General features: G+C 41.7%; 1 long non-coding RNA gene across 5 annotated transcripts; it reads left to right on the top strand.

Annotated features, from left to right (window-relative positions):
* Nucleotides 1-13,769: 13,769 nt before the first annotated feature.
* Nucleotides 13,770-16,188, top strand: LOC102704523. 5 transcript variants are annotated; one of them, XR_001550323.2, is made up of 7 exons: nt 13,774-14,022; nt 14,125-14,196; nt 14,900-15,040; nt 15,139-15,319; nt 15,543-15,614; nt 15,748-15,798; nt 15,883-16,188. It is a non-coding gene; the product is annotated as an uncharacterized LOC102704523 (long non-coding RNA). The 5 variants fall into 5 exon arrangements; XR_005811889.1 differs by having other exon boundaries at nt 13,770-14,022; nt 14,125-15,040; nt 15,570-15,614; XR_005811886.1 differs by having other exon boundaries at nt 13,771-14,022; nt 14,125-15,040.
* The last annotated feature ends 2,480 nt before the right edge of the window (nt 16,189-18,668 follow it).

Raw genomic sequence — 18,668 nt, 5'->3', positions numbered from 1 at the left:
GAACTGAATTCTCCTCTTGTGCTTCATTTCATCATTTGATTGATCTTTGTGTTCTAACTCCGTCCTAACTGTTCGGAATACAGAGATGGTGGCTGAGGGACACCGATGTCGTATGAGAACTAGGCCATGTTCGGCGAGGGCTAATAAGTTACTTATGTCCTGGTATGGAACATGTCATGGAAAAAACAAAAACGTAGTAACAGATTAGTACATGATTAATTAATTATTAAAAAATAAAATAGATTAATATTATTTTTTAAAAATAATTTTTCTATAAAAAATTTTTGTAAAAAATATATTTTGGGAAACGTGTGGGCAGAAAATGAGTAAGACTTAGGTAACTAGTCGGTGGTGTTGAACTCGGCCCTACAATGTTTTACAGGCCCAATTTGACTGTAAAGGCTCCCATCTTTTCACTTTTTGAAGAAAAGAGAAAAAACGTTTTTGCAAACGAAAAATAATTTGCAGATAAAATATTTATACATGTGTCCATAGTGACTTGAAAGCAAAAGTTGTAAAACACATCACGCTGAAAAATCATAAAATCAAGTCTAAAATTAAGTTTTAAAATTTAAATTTTGGTTTATAAACAATTGTAGCTGCGAAATGACGTGGGTCTAAGAAACTCAGCTCCCTACGGCCCAACCTGATCCAATTGCAATAACGGCCCATCTCTTAGCAGCCCACGCTGAGAACGCCGTCGTCGCCCACCAGCTTCCAGAAGCAACAAGAATATAATAATCGATTCAACCGCAGTCGTCTTCCTCGTCGCCGTCGCCTCTTCTCGCTTCCCAGCCATATCCACCCGCTCCTTCCGGCTCCAATGGCGCCGTCTGGGCGCCGGTGGAATTATATGCCCCGTTCAGTCCTGCGTAGGATCTCATACCACGTCCCGTGCAAGTTCGACCGCGTCCGCATGCAGCTCGTGTGCCATTCCTGGTACCTTCGGCACCTGCCGCCCCTGCCTCCACAGCTCCCGTGGCTTCTCCACCCGTTGGCCGGCGGGCCTGCCTTCTCCTGCCTCTTCAGTGGCGCCGACGATCTCAGGTTGCACCGCGTCCGCGTCCCGGCCGACTTGAGGTCCGCGCGTTTCTTCGGATCATACGACGGGGGATGGCTCTTCCTCGCCAGCGGACGAACTACCGGCAACATTCTCCTCAACCTCCGCACCGGACGACGCATCCCCATCCCCGAGACCCCGACGTCGTCCGCTCGCCAAAGGAATCCCGCATGATTATGCTCGCCGCCACCCTCTCCTCCCCTCCTCCGAGTGACACAGCCACCCGGAACCGATGCTTCGGCGCCGCCATCGTCCATTAATACTCTCTCTATTAATAGATGATCTACTTTGATAGATGATGATGCCGTTATTTTTTTATCGCATGTTGATCATTTGTCTTATTAAAAAATATATAAATATATAAAAAATTAAGTTATAATTAAAATATATTAGGTAATAAATCCAACCATAATAAAATAAATAATAATTAATTAAATATCATCTATTAAAATAAAGATTTGGACGACAACACATGTAATATTAACAAAATGATAAAAATACAGTTTGTCAAACAGCATGATGTGCATGGTAGTATAAAGTTAGCACCGAGGCAACTTGCGGATATTAAAGATACAAGTATACAACCATACCGGAGTCGGTATTCTAGTACACAGTTAAGAAGTTAAGATATCTGCAAGTTCAGTAATATCTAGAAAACCATCTGACAATGCAAATTTAATGATCTATAGAAAGAACAAAAAGTGAACCATAACTTAGTTGTTTCTGATTGAAACTTCAATGCTCTCACTTGTTGAGTGATCTTTACATTCTTGTAGGAGCCAAAAAAAAAAAACATGATCACACTTCACATTCCATGAATACAAATACAGTTAACCTGAGTAAAATCCAAGCACCAACATACATTACATTTTCAATTCAGGCATCGCATAACAAGAGACATAACAGGAATCTAGCCCAGTCATTTCAATATTAAAGTTCACCAAAATCTCAGAGGTCAGAGAGCACCAGAAAGTGCGAAAATGCAGTAATGAACTGCTAAGTACATATACCAAAGTAGGAGATTGATATCAGTAAGTGATTTCAGCTAATATCGACCATGTCATTGTGATTGTACCAGACTAATCAACAACAATCCTATCCCGTTCACAGAGCAACAATAGCTATCTCAGTCAAAAAGCAGCAACAAACTATCTCATTCTCAAAGCAGCAAGAGGAAACTCTCTTACAGAATGTCAACATCAACTTGAGCTTCAGCATTGTTGCCAGTATCTTCACCTGGATTCAGGGGGAATGAGACGAACTGCTTCACTGGGAGTGCTACCGCCATAGCCAGTATTTAACTACCACATAGCCGGCAACCGCAATGGAGCCGATCGTAGCGAGATAGTAGTAATCGATCTGCGTAGACGCTGGTTCCGAAGTGGAGATGGCGCTGCTCTGTGGTGGCGGAGGCGGGTCGTCGAACTCCACCTTGAGGACCGGCCCGAGGCGTGGTTCTCTCCATCTTGCCTCCTCAACTGCGATACGTGCCCACGACCTGAACCGATCTCTGCTCTGACCATCCAGCTCAAATGCCATAGCCTTGATGCTTTCCTCGTGCATAGCATCGGGAGGTTCCTCTCTCCAGATTTTATCGAAGATCAATGTCCATTGATTTTTTACGTTATACTTCAACGATTCCCACCAGGGCCACAACCCCGCGCGAATCGCCATGGAGTAGGGGGGAGAGAGGCGGAAGCGGTGGACGCTGCCCTCGTATGATCCGAAGTAGCCCGCGGCGCGCAAGTCGTCTGGGACGCGGAAGCGGTGGACGCTGCCCTCGTCGGCGCCGCTGAGGAGGCAGGAGAAGGTAGGACCACCGGTGGACGGGCGGAGGAGCCACGGGAGCTGTGGTGTCAGGGGCCTCACCGGAGGCTCCCGAAGCGACGTGCGCCATGAGCGGCTCACGGCCAGCATGCGGGCGCGGTCGGCCTTGCACGGGATGCGGCGGGTGATCTCGTACAGGAGGTTGGCGGGGAGCTCGTTCCAGGACGACGGGTAGGGCAATGCCGCCTCCTCCTCCATTGGAGATGGCTAGGAAATGGAGGCCACGATTTGCTGTTGGATGGCGGAAGCGAGAAGAGACGAGGGCGAGGCGACGTCGCGAGGAAGACTACTGCGTTTGAATCGATTGCTATTGCTTCTGGAAGCCGGTGGGTGGGGGAGGGCCTTGCATCTCTCGGCCTGGGCTCCACTGGGCCTTTTATAGCAATTGGATAAGATTGGGCCATTGGGAAAGTTTCTTGGGCCTAATAAGCCCTCGTGCTCAAGGAGTTGGGCTTGGCCATCACAATTTTGAGTCTTACAGTTTCTCACTTTTTCTTTCTTTTTTTCTCACCTCTGTCAAGAGATATAGTGCCTCCTCAGTTGGCCAATGGTTCATCCGTGGTTGATTAGATCACGTGTAAGAAAGAAGTGAATATCCAATCGAGGGGTCAGAAATAATTTCCTCTAGAAGACTAAGAAACAAGGAGAATCCAGTAAAAAACACATTTTTTTTTCTCAAGTAAGAAACACATATTGATGAGACAATGGATGCTCATTAACAAAAACAAATAGAGCAAGTTGAGACCGAAATTAAAACCAAGGGACTGGACATATACCGAATTAGCTGACATTTTGGTACGGTTTTAGGTTTCGATTCGGTCTCATCTCGGTTTCAGTTTAAAAAATGGCCACCCTAGTTTCAAGTATTCCCTGTTGAGATGTGCTTTCATGCTTCCCGTGTAAAAACTTGCACAGAAATCAAAGCATATCCATGGTTGAGATTAAAAGATGATTGGTACTATAAACCTCATTACAGAGGGGCAGTTTCGTCCTTAAAAATATGAGTCATTGAGTCCATATGCAGTTTAGCCTAGCCCAGAACAGAATGCACGTTCTCCCCCACGCACGTTGCACTGACGCCATCTCCTTCCTCGCACGCACGCAGGACCAACACCATCCCCTTCCTGAGCGCTGCCCCTTTTTCCTCCGGCGAGCAGGTCCACCGGCGCCATCCCATTCCTCCGTGCCGCCCCCTCCTTTTTCCTCTGGCGAGCAGGCCCGCCGGTGCCATCCCCTTTCTCCGCGCCGCCCCCTCCTTCCTCCGGTGAGCCGGCCGCCGCCAACCCCTTCCTCCGGCGACAGTGTTCATGCTGCAATGTTCAATGATTGCAATTTATAAAGCATCTTGCTCTTGCTGCCTTCTGTAGTCAGCCTCTGCAACTGGGCTTATGCATCTTGTGTTTCTTCCTTACTGGATGTACTCTTTTTTCCTTTCTTGTTTCTTTTGGGTTCTGGTGTTTCTTGCGATGTCTTTCTGTCAGATAACACGCTGTTCTTTCTCAGAGAAAAAAAAGGGATTTCTTTTGCACAACTGCATTGCACACAGCATTACGCCATCACCAGAATGGAATTTTCCTATTTAGTGTGTGTTTAGGCATAAGACAGGAAGGGGATGGTGTCGGTGTTGCGTGCGTGCCTGAGAACGTTCTGTTCTGGGCTGCGCTGAACTGAACTGAACTGCATATGGACTCATATTTTTAAGGACAGAACTGACCCTCTATAATGACGTTTACAGTACTAATCATCTTTTAATCTCAACCATTGATACGCTTTAATTTCCGTGCATGTTTTTACACGGGAAGCATAGAAGCACATCTCATGGTGAAGGGTGAAAAGTGAATGAACAGTGAACTTCATTGATGGTGATAGTGTGTGTATGTGTGTGTGTATATATATATATATATATATGGGACCAAGGGGTGGAACCCACGTCCGTACGACCGTACGGACGCGTCCTACAGTGTCGGTTCCCTATTTATTGTCTAGTAATTAATCTACTAATTACAATCATTAACTTAATTGATCACTAATCTTCAGTATTGCAACACTCCCCCTTCATCAATTAAATCTTGTAATTTGTAGTTGGATTGTCTTCCTAAGATTCCCGTAAAGAAAAACTATATAATATATAGTCTCCCCCTAAAAACCTAGTTTTTAAGTAAATGAGGAGAATTATATAATATACCGTTAGATTATATTATAGGTATAGGTATATATATAATTTACTTATTGCAGATCCTTAAGTTGTCTCATACCTATTGCATAAACATATTTGCGGAATAATATTGTTGGTAGAGACTTTGTGAATAAATCTGCAAGATTATCACATGATTTTGTTTGCAATATTTGTATTTCTCCATTTTGTTGTAAATTATGTGGGTAAAATAATTTAGGAGAAATATGGTTTGTGATATTGCTTTTATATAACATGTATTCATTAGTGCAATACAGGCAGAATTATCTTCATAGATAATTGTTGTATGTGATTAATCATTCGACGAAGCCATACGCATTCGCGTGAGGCCTCATATAATGCAATTATTTCAGAATGATTTGTGGATGTGGCTACCAAAGTTTGTTTGATGATTTTCATAATATAGCCGTTCCACCATGTAAAAATACAAATCCAGTTTGTGATCTTGCATTGTGTGGATCGGATAGATATCCAACAACATCAGTATATCCAATCAAGGTTTTACTTTGGTTAAATTTATGGAATAAACCAAGATCCTTAGTACCTTGTAGATATCTGGAAATATTTTTAACTCCTGCCCAATGATGTTTAGTCGGGGCTGCACTATGCATAGCTAGTAAATTTACTGCAAACACAATATCAGGTCTAGTGCAATTTGCAATATACATGAGTGCTCCAACGGCACTTAGATATGGAACCTCATGTCCCAATAATTCTTCATTTTCATCCCTAGGTCTGAATTGATCTTTATTCATGTCAAGGGACCGTACTATCATAGGTGTTTTGAAGGATATGATTTATCCATATTGAATTTATCCAATATTTTTTGTATATATGCAGATGGATGTATCAATATACCTGTAGCGATATGCTCAAGTTGGATACCTAAGCAAAATTTGGTCTAACCCAAATCTTTCATCTCAAAATTCCGTCTTAAGGTGATTGCGTGCTTCATTAATATCTTGTGTATTTCCGATAATATTGAGATCATCAACATACACTGAGATAATACAAAAACCTGTTAAGGATTTCTTAATGAATACACATGGGCAATCATCGTTGTTAGAATATCCCTTTTCATAAGGAATTCTTTCAGTCGGTTGTACCACATTCTACCTGACTATTTTAAGCCATAAAGCGACTTTTTAAGTTTTACACAATACATGTTGCGATGTTGGTTCTGATTCGGAATTTTAAGTCCTTCAGGGACTTTCATATATATATATATCCGAATCTAATGACCCATATAAATATGCGGTCACTACATCCGTGAGATACATGGATAGACCTTTTTTACTGCCAATGATATTAAGTATCGGAATGTTATACCACTCATAACTGGAGAATATGTTTCATCAAAATCGATGCCGGGTCTCTGCGTGAACCCTTGTGCTACTAGTCTCGCTTTATATCTCATCACCTCATTGTTTTCATTCCTTTTCCGGACGAAAACCCATTTCGATCCTACAAGAAAAGTGTTTCGAGAAGTAGGTATTACTGCGGAAAATACCTCTTGTTTCTTAAGCGAGAGTAATTCTGCCTCGATTGCTTCCTTCCATTTGATCCAGTCTGAGCGCTTGATGCACTCTGCCATGGTCTGGTGGAAGGTCAGTTGCAATCTTGGAAGAAAAATGAATGTCGACAATTCTAGTCTTTCTATTGAATGATTCCCCATAATCAATATAATTAGTGGATATTTCTTTCTCCCCTTCTAACTTTGTATATTTTCCCATAGTGATTGAGTTGGGGTCTTCCGATGTCTCAGCAACTATATTTTTGTGCACATTTGTGCTGGGTATGTGATGTATTATTTGAACATCCATATGGTTTGGATTTTCATTATCCAACTGGTGTCTATGTCATGCACAGAAATTCCTCACACGAATTTCTGAACTTAATTGTGTATTAAAGTCCCTGTCCAGAACCAGCCAGGATACACAAAAAGACAATGTTGATTACATAACCATCGTTCTTAGAAACAACTGAAAATAACACTTATTCTAATATAAATGTAGCGGAAAGAGAAGTAGACTAGCTCCAGCGGGTACGACTCCAGTCCACAGGCAAAGTTTCGACGGTAGACCAGCTCACCCCTGAGAGTCTCCTCCATCAGATTCCACTTCTAACTCTGGAGGGGAAATAGGGCAAGGCTGAGTACAAACCACCGTACTCAACAAGCAGCACGGAAAAGAGGGTAATAAATGATGTATAAGGATCATCAAGGGCAGGCTAGGGTTAGTTGCAATAAAGCAGCACTTAAATAAATAACAGAGATTAAATTGAATAAAAGTAATCAAATAAATTAAAGAATAAGTAAATAACAGTTGTAAAATACCACAACACTGTCCAACGTTACACCACGTTGCGACAAGCTCAACCACTACTCAACGTTACACCACGTTGCAGTAGTCCCAAGTGAAAACCAGTTTACCCAAGTCATTAAAGGTTCACTAATCACAGTGAAGCTGACAGCTCGCTCTTAACCGTGGGCACGACTATTCGAATAGATTTACTCTGATCAGAGGTGTACTACTGTACCCACAAGACATAGTCCCACTACACTTGAACATGCGCCGACATGCCACCATGGCATACCGGAAAGGGTACTATGATAGGACCCGTCGCATAACCCTCCCTATTTAATCGCACCACACTTCGCCCCCTCCTTTAAACCAAGTCGGGCAGCCCCCTCTTGTGCCTAGGTGAATCCGAAAGCAGAATAGGCCATCGTTACACCACGACTCCCATCCATACTCCATCACGCTCACCCTTGCCTGGGTACATCGAATAGTTCGCAATTACACTCCAAATCCCACCGTTGCCCATTCTGGCTTGTGGTTAGCACGGAAATAACTTCTAGGGTTTTCTGCGAACCGGTCCTTACTTTTCATGGGCGCGACTCTCAAAACCAAGCACCCACGACCCACCATTAGCAATATTTTAGTTGGCATTAACCCGAACTGGGTAATGAATCATCATTACAGCTATTCAGAGCTAATCATGACTATTAAATGATCCCATGAGCTACTTGATCTAAGCACGGCTAAGCATTAACCTAGGCCTAACTCTAGTCAAGTTACCCCTGGTCTAGCATGAATAAAGTTAGATAAACAACGGAATAATAATAAGGATTACCCGAAAAATAAATACAGTCAATACTTTAATTAAAACAATGCATATTTGAATCAATAAAGTGGGAAATTTGCAATAATAGGTTCAATATGATCAAAGATGAGTGTCAGTTGCCTTGCTCTGGCCCCTGGGGAACTTCAGCGACGATCTCAAAATAAACCGGTGCCTCAGCGGGGTCCGAATCTAAGCGATAAAGCACAAAAATAAATAAAACAGGCACAAACTCTACTAAAACAGTAAAAGAAAGTATTTTAATGGATTCTTGACAATTTTATGAATTTAATGAAATTTGAATGAGCCTAAACGGAGACTAGATGAATTAGTTATGAATTTTAGAAGTTTCCTAGGTTTTTTTAACTAAACAGAAAAGTCCTAAATTAATTATTACGCAATTAATAGGGCTTGCTGACGTCAGCGGAGGAGAGAGGGTACTGACGGGTGGGGTCCACCTGTCGGTGGGAGAAGGGGAAGGTGAGAGGCTGACAAAGTGGGCCAACGGGGAGGGGAGGAGAGAGAGGGAGAGGAGGTGTGACCGACGAGTGGGTCCCGTCGGTCAGAGTGAGAGAGCAGGGGAGCGGAAAGGGGGTGCTCGGCCGACGGCGGCGACCGGTGGGCGGTGACGACACGCGGCACGGCAGCGACGGCGCGACGACGCGACGATGATCGGCGATGAGCGACGCGAACCGACGGGCGGCGGCGAACGACGACGACCCGACGGCGGCGACGCGGGAACCGGCGGCGACACGGGGAGGATGGCTTCAGCGGCGCGGTAGGAGGGAGGCGGCGCTCCGGCGTCGACGGAGTTGCGTCGGCGACGGCGAGACGAGGGTGTCGGCGAGCGGAGGGACGACGGCGAGGACCCAGGCGCGCACGCGCGCGGCGGCGATGACAACCTCGGCGACGGCCCTCGGAGAGGAAAAGGAGGGAGAGGGAGAGCGGCGTCGGCTCACCGACGACGGGGACGGCGGCGGCAAGTCGGCAAGACGGGGGAACACGAGGTGACGGCCGGCGGCGAGGGTGGCGAGGTGCAAGCGGCGAGATCGACTGCGGTGGCGGAGGAGGAGGGCGCGCGGACGGGAAAAGGGTGGCGGCGGTGCTCGTGCAAGGGGTTTTATAGGGCGAAGAGGCGCCGGCTAGGGCGGGGAGGTAGTTGGAGACCGAGTCGGTCACGACGCGGTCTCGGCGGCGGCCGTTGCGGTGGCGGTTGCGGCGGCGGCCCGGAGCTCGGTTCAGACGCGGCGGGAGGCGGCGCGGACTCACACGGCACGGGCGCGCTGGGCCGAGCGACCGGCGGCCCAGGCGGAGGGGGAGGGCGCGTGCGCGGGAGGGAAGGCCGGCTCGGCTGGGCCGGCCTGGAGGGGGAGATGGGCCGGCCCGGGAAGTAGGAGAGGAAAAAGAAAAGAAAAAAGAAAAGAAAGAGGAGGCAAATTGGACTTCGGCCCAATTTGGGAAGGAAGGGAAAAAGAAAGAAAAAGGAGGAAAAAAGAAAAGCCCCACTTTTGCCGAGTTTTAAATTAATTTATTTGGCAAAATTTTATACTTCTTCAATTTAAGTTTAAATCTTGTTAATCGATTTAGAACCTCGATTTAAATAAATTAATTCCTTTCATAGGGAGATTTTTCCTGGGTTAGTTAAGCCAATTATTATTTACAAATTTCTTTTATGAATTTAGGCTTAGGATAAAACTCCGGGCGTGACAGTCTATCAACTTGATGTTGATTTTTATCTGATTTGGAAGTGGTCTTTCTTTGTTTCCGCTGTGGCTTTTTAGGAGCCTTTTCTTTTGTGACTGTACCTCTCCCCCTCTTATTTTGGTTTGGGAGTTTAGTCGTTTTAGTTGTTACCTCCACTTTTTCTAATACATTAACAACAGGATTGTATGATTTTGTGACACCTTTATAATCTGTAAAAGCATCTGGCATTGCAAATTTATAATCCTTTGAACTTCACGTTCGGATTCAATAGTACGTGGATCTAAGGACTGAATACCTGTGGCATTCCAATTTATTTTCTAGCATTCTTTTTGGTACGTGTTATCTCCCCCTAATGCCGGGAAATTGTCCTCATCAAATATACAATCAGCGTATCGGGTAGTAAATAAATCCCCTGTAAGGGGTTTGAGGTATTTAATGATTGACGGTGATTTATACCCCACATATATTCCAAGTTTTCTGTGAGGGCCCATTATTGTACGTTGCGGTGGTGATATCGGTACGTATACAACTTAACTGAATTTTCGCAGATAGGAAATATTTGGTTGATTCCCACGTACTAACTGCAACGGGGAAGCCGTATGATATGCAGTAGGTCTAATTTGAATTAATTCTACAGCGTGTAAAACCGCATGTCCCCAACTAGACGTTGGTAAATTGCAATTATGTAATAATGGTCTTGCAATTAATTTTATTCTCTAGATTAGAGATTCAGCTAATCCATTTTATGTATGCACATAAGGTACGGAGTGCTCTACATTAATGCCTAGAGCCATACAATAGTCATTAAATGCTCTAGAAGAAAATTCAGCAGCATTATCCATCCTTATGAATTTTATCCCGTGTTCGGGGTAATGTGCTTTTAATTTGATAATTTGAGCAATTAACCTAGCAAAAGCATGGTTTCTAGTTGACAGGAGGCATACATGTGACCATCTAGTAGATGCGTCAATAAGAACTATAAAGTATCTAAATGGTCCTGTTAATGGATGTATAGGTCCACAAATATCTCCTTAAATTCGTTCAAGAAATTGTGGTGGTTCTGCTCTAATTTTAAGATAAGATGGTTTTAAAATTAATTTCCCTGTGGCACACGCGGTGCAGACAAAATCGAAACGTTTGGGAATTTTTGTGTTTTGCATCTGATGACCAATTGAATTGCTAATAATTTTTCGCATCATCCCTGTTCCAGGATGACCAAGGCAGTCATGCCAAATCTTGAAGATATCAAGATTTTGAAAAAGTATCTTGTATGCAACATGTTGTATAGGTTTGATATATGTGTAGTACAATCCAGTAGTAGACAGTGAAGGAATTTGTTCAAGCACTTGCTTGTTGTATCCGTTATTTTTAGTAATGAATAAAAATTAATTTTTGTGGTCATTATGTGTTTCAATGTGGATACCATTATGACGAATATCTTTATAACTCAGTAGGGTACGAGTTGAGTCTGAATACAGGAGTGTATTCTCAATTATTAGTTGTGTACTCATAGATAAAATGATTGTAGCTCGACCCGAACCTACAATCATAGCGTCACGACGTGCAATGGTTGTGACATTTTCTTTACTCTTAGTTAAGGTATGAAAATACTTTATTTCTCTGAGTATAGTATTAGTGGTGCAGCTATCCACTAAATAAATTTCTTCCTCCATTTGGATTGATCTTGTATGATAATCAATGAAAATTTGCTCTCCTTTGCTCTCTGTGTGTAGATCTGTGTGTAGAGACAGTGCTGATAACTTGTTGTAAATGAAGATGGTGAAGGGTGAAAAGTGAATGAACAGTGAACTTCATTGATGGTGATAGTATATATATATATGGGACCAAGGGGTGGGACCCACGTCCGTACGACCGTACGGACGCGTCCCTACAGTGTCGGTTCCCTATTTATTGTCTAGTAATTAATCTACTAATTACAATCATTAACTTAATTGATCACTAATCTTCAGTATTGCAACACGTACATGACTTTCCATTGGACTAGTGATATAGTACATTGCAACAGGACGGTAGACTACATAAGCCCATAAAAAATGTAGTGGTTTTTTTTAACAAACCACTTTTTTTTTCTATAAAAACGTGCATAGGAAACGTTTGCGCCAACAGCCCACAGGTAAATGGCGCATCATCGGCCATTACTCCTTGCAGGCGAACAAGAGTGATTGGGATGAATCCTGGGCCTGACAAAAATCGGCCAGAAACTGCAGATCAAGCTGCAAAATCTACTACAAATTTAAAGTTAAAAATTTAAATTTTGTCCTATAAGTATAAGTAAAAGCAAAAAGAAGAGATGTATGTATTGTGCACGCAATGTTATTTTATAGCAGTAAACACTGAAAAGATGAATTTATCCGCTTGTAAACTGTAATAGATTTTCAGCTAGCTTTGTCTCAGGCTCTCAGCAGCAATGGACCAACGATGCCACGTTATGTGGTCTCCTTGCTAGCAGTTTCCTTCGAGTTGAAACTTGGTCACGATCACGCTTACAAGCTTAGAGTGCCAAAGTGGTCAGACGTCTTTGAATTATGTCAGCAACCTCTGATCGAGCATTCGAGCTGGTCTGAAAGAAGAAACAACTGAAGCCCGTGCCAGGTATATTTGGTGCTGAACTCATAATGAGGCCATGCCACTTGACATGGATGTTCTGACGCATGGTGCTCAGAATGAGGCAATTACAGAGGTAACCAGTCCGAAATTGTTATCTATATTAATCGATGGAAGCAATCAAGTTGAAACTTCATTTACTATGCATAAATCAAAGTCTTACATTCAGTACATTTGTATACGAAAAACCATGAAAAAAATCACAGTAACCGTGCTTTGCCTGTCAACGATTTCAGAGACCTCAACGATAACAAAAACCGTACTTAGGCCGTGTTCGGTGTTCGGTAGCTTGTTTAGTTACCGGCACGAAAAACACGATAATAGATTAGTGCATGATTAATTAATTATTAACTATAAAATAAATTAATCTGAATTTTTAAAGCAATTTTTCTATAGAAATTTTTTTAAAAAAATACACCGTTTAGTAGTTCGATATACATGCGCACGAAAACGAGTGATTCTGGGGTTTAGATTTAGGGAAACGACCACGGCCTTAGGCCAGGCTCAATGCATGTTTCTGAAGTGTCATGCCCATTAAATATGGTGTCACATTAGTAAAATTGCTGACTTGGCAGGGTCATTAAATAAGGGAGTTTCTCATCTAAGGGAGTTCCATGAGATGAGAGAGAAGTTTCATTTCCATAAAACTTATCTTGCTTGATTACCTAGTTTACAGTCTTGATAACTCTGCTATAAAACTATATATTGAGACTGATTTTAGAATAATGCCACGGAGACGCTGCTCACAGCAGGGACACGTGCATCGTGAGTCAGATGGAATTTTGTTGAAACAAATTGGATATAGTACTCCCTATGATGTCATTGATTTTTTTATCTATGTTTTATTTAAATTAATATGTAAAAGTATAAATCATACTTAAAGTTTCTATAATAATAAATTAAATTATAACAAAATAATTAATGATTATATAATTTTTAAATAAGACGAATGATTAAACGTAAACCTAAAAGATAGTGATTTAATATAAAAAACCATAGAGGAAATACTTCCATTCTAAGCAAAGCCAAACAATCATCTCTGTAAAAGGATTTTTTTTAAGGTACCCTCCAGTACACGTGAGCTATCCATTAAGAATAATTCAATGGCTGAGATATGTTAATAATATAGTGATTAAATCATGTAGCAGTGTAGTAGAAGGGTAATTTGGATAAAAATTATTGTGGTATTATTATAATTTGTGAGTGTTTGAAGGGAATAGCCAGCCTAATCCGCCGCCGTCGCCTCCGGCCCCGCGTCCTCCTCCTCCTCTGCCGCCTCTCCGCCGCCGCCACTGCCTCCGCCTCCGCCTCCGCCCCCGCGTCCTCGTCCTCATCCGCCGACTACTCCTTCGCCCCCCTTGATGAGTCCTCGTCCGACGACGACGCCGAGCCCTCCCCCACCTTCTCCCTCTTCCTTGCCTTCGCGGAGCAGTTCGTCTCCTGCCCGCATCCCAAAATGCCCGCCGTCACGGACATCGCTGTACTAACGGTAAGCAGTTCCCACACAATTTCTCTCAAATTTGTTGGAAATTGGATACTCTCTCGAATCAGTGCGACATTCGATGTAATTAGTAGGGAATTATTGTATCAGGGGAAGAGATTTAAGGACTTGGACAACGAGGAGAGCTACGAGCGGTTCCGGCAGCGCGAGCGGCGAGGGGTGGTAATTGTAACTCGTATCACATCCAGTAGCAACTTATCACTTTCAAGACTTAGAACTGCATGTGAGAACTCAGGCCACTGAGTCATTGTTCTATAAAAAGGTTCACAGGGTGTGTATTTTAGAAATAAAGCTTCTTGATTGTGTTGTCTATGATCAAGCATCCCTCAAAATAATTGACCATACCAGTTTGCATGCTTGAGCTATTTTTTTAGACTATTAAAAGAACTTAGGTATCCATTATTGTGAGAGACGCATTATGAGTGTTATTCTAAAGTAAGATCCAAATTATTGTTTGATTACTTCAGGAACTTCATCAAAATGTTGAGAAATTACCACATGCATATATCTCTTTAGCATAGATTTATTTCTCTTGTGAGTTATAAGTAAAGCAATGGCATCAACGTTTTGTTGGGCTATGCTTATATGTTGTCTGTGCTTTCACTAAAGTTTTGAAGATTGAATTCACATGAATCTTCAGCATTTTTGAAAAGAAGTAGACCTTACTTGTATCCTTGAGAGCTTTCTCGAAAATAAAATGTTTTATGAACATGCCACTTAGTACTGCTAGGAAGCATGTGAAGTGCACCCAGAAACTTCTTTACCTGTCTAATCTGCGCCGAAGTATCACTTTCGAACCTATAAGTTTGCCCCTGGATCTACATTGTAACACTCGGTAAGAACCTAATAATATGATCTCTTGCAGTATCCTTCAGAAAACTTTCAAAGTAGGTAATAATACTTTCAAAGTAGGTAGCAAATACAGCCATTGCAATATCCTAGAATGGCTGTTTCAGGGGGTCCTTGACTTCCAGTGCTTTGTCACAACAGCTCACCATTTCCTCCGGTACTTCCTATCAACCTATGTCTGTGGTTGTCTCATTTATTTGTGTCAATTGCACGGAATGAATAAGAAACTAACAATTGTTTGCTTCAACTTTGCAGGTTCTATCTGAAGGCTGCAAATGCAGATGACAGAGTCGAGGACCTAGCGAAGTACCTGGCCATGCTTTCACTTCTAGACCACAAACAATTTGGTTATGGAGGTAAACACTTCTAAACCGCAGTGGTAGCCCTTGCTTGCCTTGCCACAGATAATGAGTCATGATGCCATTTGGTTATGGAGGTAAATACTTTAATCATCCATCACTGGCATGCCTTTTCTCTTATGTCTGTAGTCATCGTTCAGTACTACTTCCATAAGCACAAGTTTCAGACTTTTGCTCAGTTTTGTATGTTGTCGTTTTCATTTTATCTCCAACCAGATGTCAAATGCCATGAATCGCCTTAGTGATAGATCTTCACATGCTTATTCCAACTCACAGTATAATGATCCTTGCAAATAACAGAAATGTGTAACCACCGCATAAATGCAGACTCACACGAGGATGAAGAATGATGATCTGCTTAAATGCCTAATGGTTTGTTTTCTCCTCAAATTATCATTCTCGTGAATTGGAAAATGTTCTTCACAGGTTGCACCGATATGGCATAGTAACTAACCAGACTTTTAGTGTGCCACGGCAACTAATGTTCAGTTATCTTGTCATGCAGAGTCTCGAGTGGTTTATCAATTATGCTTCCTGCTAACCAGGACAAAACCAGGTGATATGCCGACCCAATCTTCTACCTAGTCCCAGTAACACAGCGTCGTGCGTACAGATTCACTTACGAATCGGAGGCGTGCAGATTAGTTTGACAGGCGTCGTGCGTACAGATTCACTTACGAATCGGAGGCGTGCAGATTAGTTTGACAGCAGGGTAGATAAGAAGGACAAGAAGCCGGCCAAAACGTGGTTGTGATCGCGTCAGTCCAATAGGGAGCATTGCAACCTGTTGTTGTAAGCTGTAAAATTTAATGGGGTGGTTATCAATTGCAGTGCTACAAAATCTTTATTTCTGGACTATGATGGATATTCCAATTTTTTAACTGATTCAGAATATTATTCCTTTTGTGTTGGAGTCGTGGAGTTAAAAAATGATGGATTCATTGAAGACATTTTGGACTACTAAGCTGTTTATACATTAAAGATATTCTGGACTGCTAAGCTGATTATTCCTTTTGTTGTCCTCGATAAATGGCAGCTACTTACTACTGACTGCTGTAGTCCCTAGCTCAATCAATTGGCTGATTACGTCATGCAGACATTAACTTCATTTACTTTCATTTACTTTCAATAGGTCTAGCTTGTATAAAGCATATTTGTATATATACACAAGCTTCAAATTTCAACTAAAACAATTTAAGTAAAACAAATAATTGTCCTAGACTAGAATGCAATGATGCATATATTAACTATTAAGGTTCAATCTGAACTGAAAAATTAAGTGTTGCATGCGTCATCATATATCTTATCTTCCTCTATTCCATGGCCGTGCATCGGGTGCATCCATCTTATCTAGGACTAAAAATACAGTGTTCAATGCCACATTACTGATTCCTGCTATTAAACAGCCCCAGAATGAGTTTAAATATAGTGAGGCAACGCAGTGGTCTTGATTAAAACGGTAGATGCTGTAGCAGTATGTAATCTCTGCAAGAACTCTTGGTAAACAATTTCCATCCGGGTCCCCCACTCGAGGCATATCCCTTGTATAACGTATATACCTGAAAGAACACATGTTTTAGGGGAAATAACGCAGCACTCAAAGTTAATTTCACAAGGAAAAAGTCAGCATTAAAAGATGTATTCCAAAACACAAATACACATCCGACGCATGTCAAGATGAAGCGGTCATGACACTCAAAAAAGGTGTCACAATTTTTGGCATGAGAGCCGGCTGCAGGCAGAAGAGCCCATGACCTCGACCACTTGCTGTGAGAGCAGAAAAGAACCAATATAGATAGATATAGGGTTTCTAGGGGTTTAGTGAGAGACGAAAGAGGTTAGCTGTAGCGAGAAACATGAACAAAAAGAAGCTGTGGAGGAGGGCAAGGGGAAGAGGAGGCACACCTTAGGGATGATCTATTGATCTGCAGCTGTTGGCGCTCTCCGGTGGCCGGGGAAGCTAGGGGAGGATCCGATGGCGATGGTGATGGCGTAGTGGATGCAGCAGGGGTATATATATACATCAGGCCTGCCGCTCTCCCCGCCCCGGGGTTGTTGAAAAGAAAAAGGCTCTGCGTTATTCTGAGATTAACTGAAGAAAATAAGATAAAAAGAAAAATATGGAGTATATATTTTGGCCACCAAGGCCGGCGCCGCTTGGGGGCAAACGAGCATGCAGATATTTCACGTTGTTATCTAGCAGGTTAGGCGGCAAACGGCTGGCGACCGGTTTTTTTTGACTCGGACAATGAAAATCACGGAGCGGTAATACTACGTATTATTTTTAGAATCGTACGCGGAAAGAAAAGATCAATTAAAAATAAGGAAGAATAATAAAAAGAGTCTATGGGTAATAAAGTTTAGAAAAATCAAAATCTTGGATAATTTTTTTTAGTAATTGTTATTGAGGGAAGAGTCCATCTATAAAATACAATTTGGAAATATCTATAAATACAATTTGGAAAGATCTAAAATTTTGGTTAAAAGTTAAAAAAATTAAGAGAAAGAATCCATTTATAAATACAATTTAGAAGTATCTAAAATTTAAATTGTAAATTAATTATTATATAGAAAAGAGTTTATATATCGGTATAATTTAGAATACATGTAAATGAGGTTCCATGTAAAAATTTAATTTAGAAAAATTTTAATTCAAATTAAACAATTAAAAGTAATTATTATCTAGATAACATATCTATATAGATATAATTTATAACGATACTAATCACGTAATATGCGTGGGCCACTATATTGGTTAATCCTATTTCAATGGCTCGGATATTCCCTGGGATGAGCTGGTTAATCCTATTTCAATGGCTCAGATATCCCCTGGGATGAGATTGAGGGCGAGGCCCCATGCATGCACATCTCCAGTTGCTTGCGTGACAAGACTTCCCCGGGGCAAACGTCCTCTCGTCTTGCTTGGCTGGCTTATGTTTATAAATAAAATGTTGCGTTCGAAGCAGCGGGTTGCAAAATCCAATTAGGCACACGAAAAAAGATAACGTAATTAATATATAATTAATTAAGTATTACTTATTAAAAATTTTTAAAATAGATTTATTTGATCTTCTAAAACAATTTCTATATAGAAAATTTTTGTACGAAATAAACCATTTAGTAGTTTGAAAAGTGCGCTAATACAAACCGAGGAATACTTTAACCAGATAGGCTGGTTGGAACGCAGCCTTAGAGTTAATTTTAGGTTTGTCATCGAAATTCATTTCTGGCCTGGACTTTCAGATCAGTAAAAATACGTAAATAAAATTTTTATTTATAAATTTTTATTTTTTGCAAATATGCTATTTGACATTTTTTTTCATGAAAAGCCAAACAATCACTCTGAAGATTGATAGGACATCATCTTTTACTTCTACATATGCTTATAAGCCAAAATTTGATTTGATTTTTTAATTTAATTTTGGA

This window comes from Oryza brachyantha, chromosome 5, assembly GCF_000231095.2.
Source record: "Oryza brachyantha chromosome 5, ObraRS2, whole genome shotgun sequence".
Classification (NCBI taxonomy): Eukaryota; Viridiplantae; Streptophyta; class Magnoliopsida; order Poales; family Poaceae; genus Oryza; species Oryza brachyantha.
Note: the sequence above shows the minus strand (reverse complement) of the source record. Positions and strands in the feature narration are given on the sequence as shown.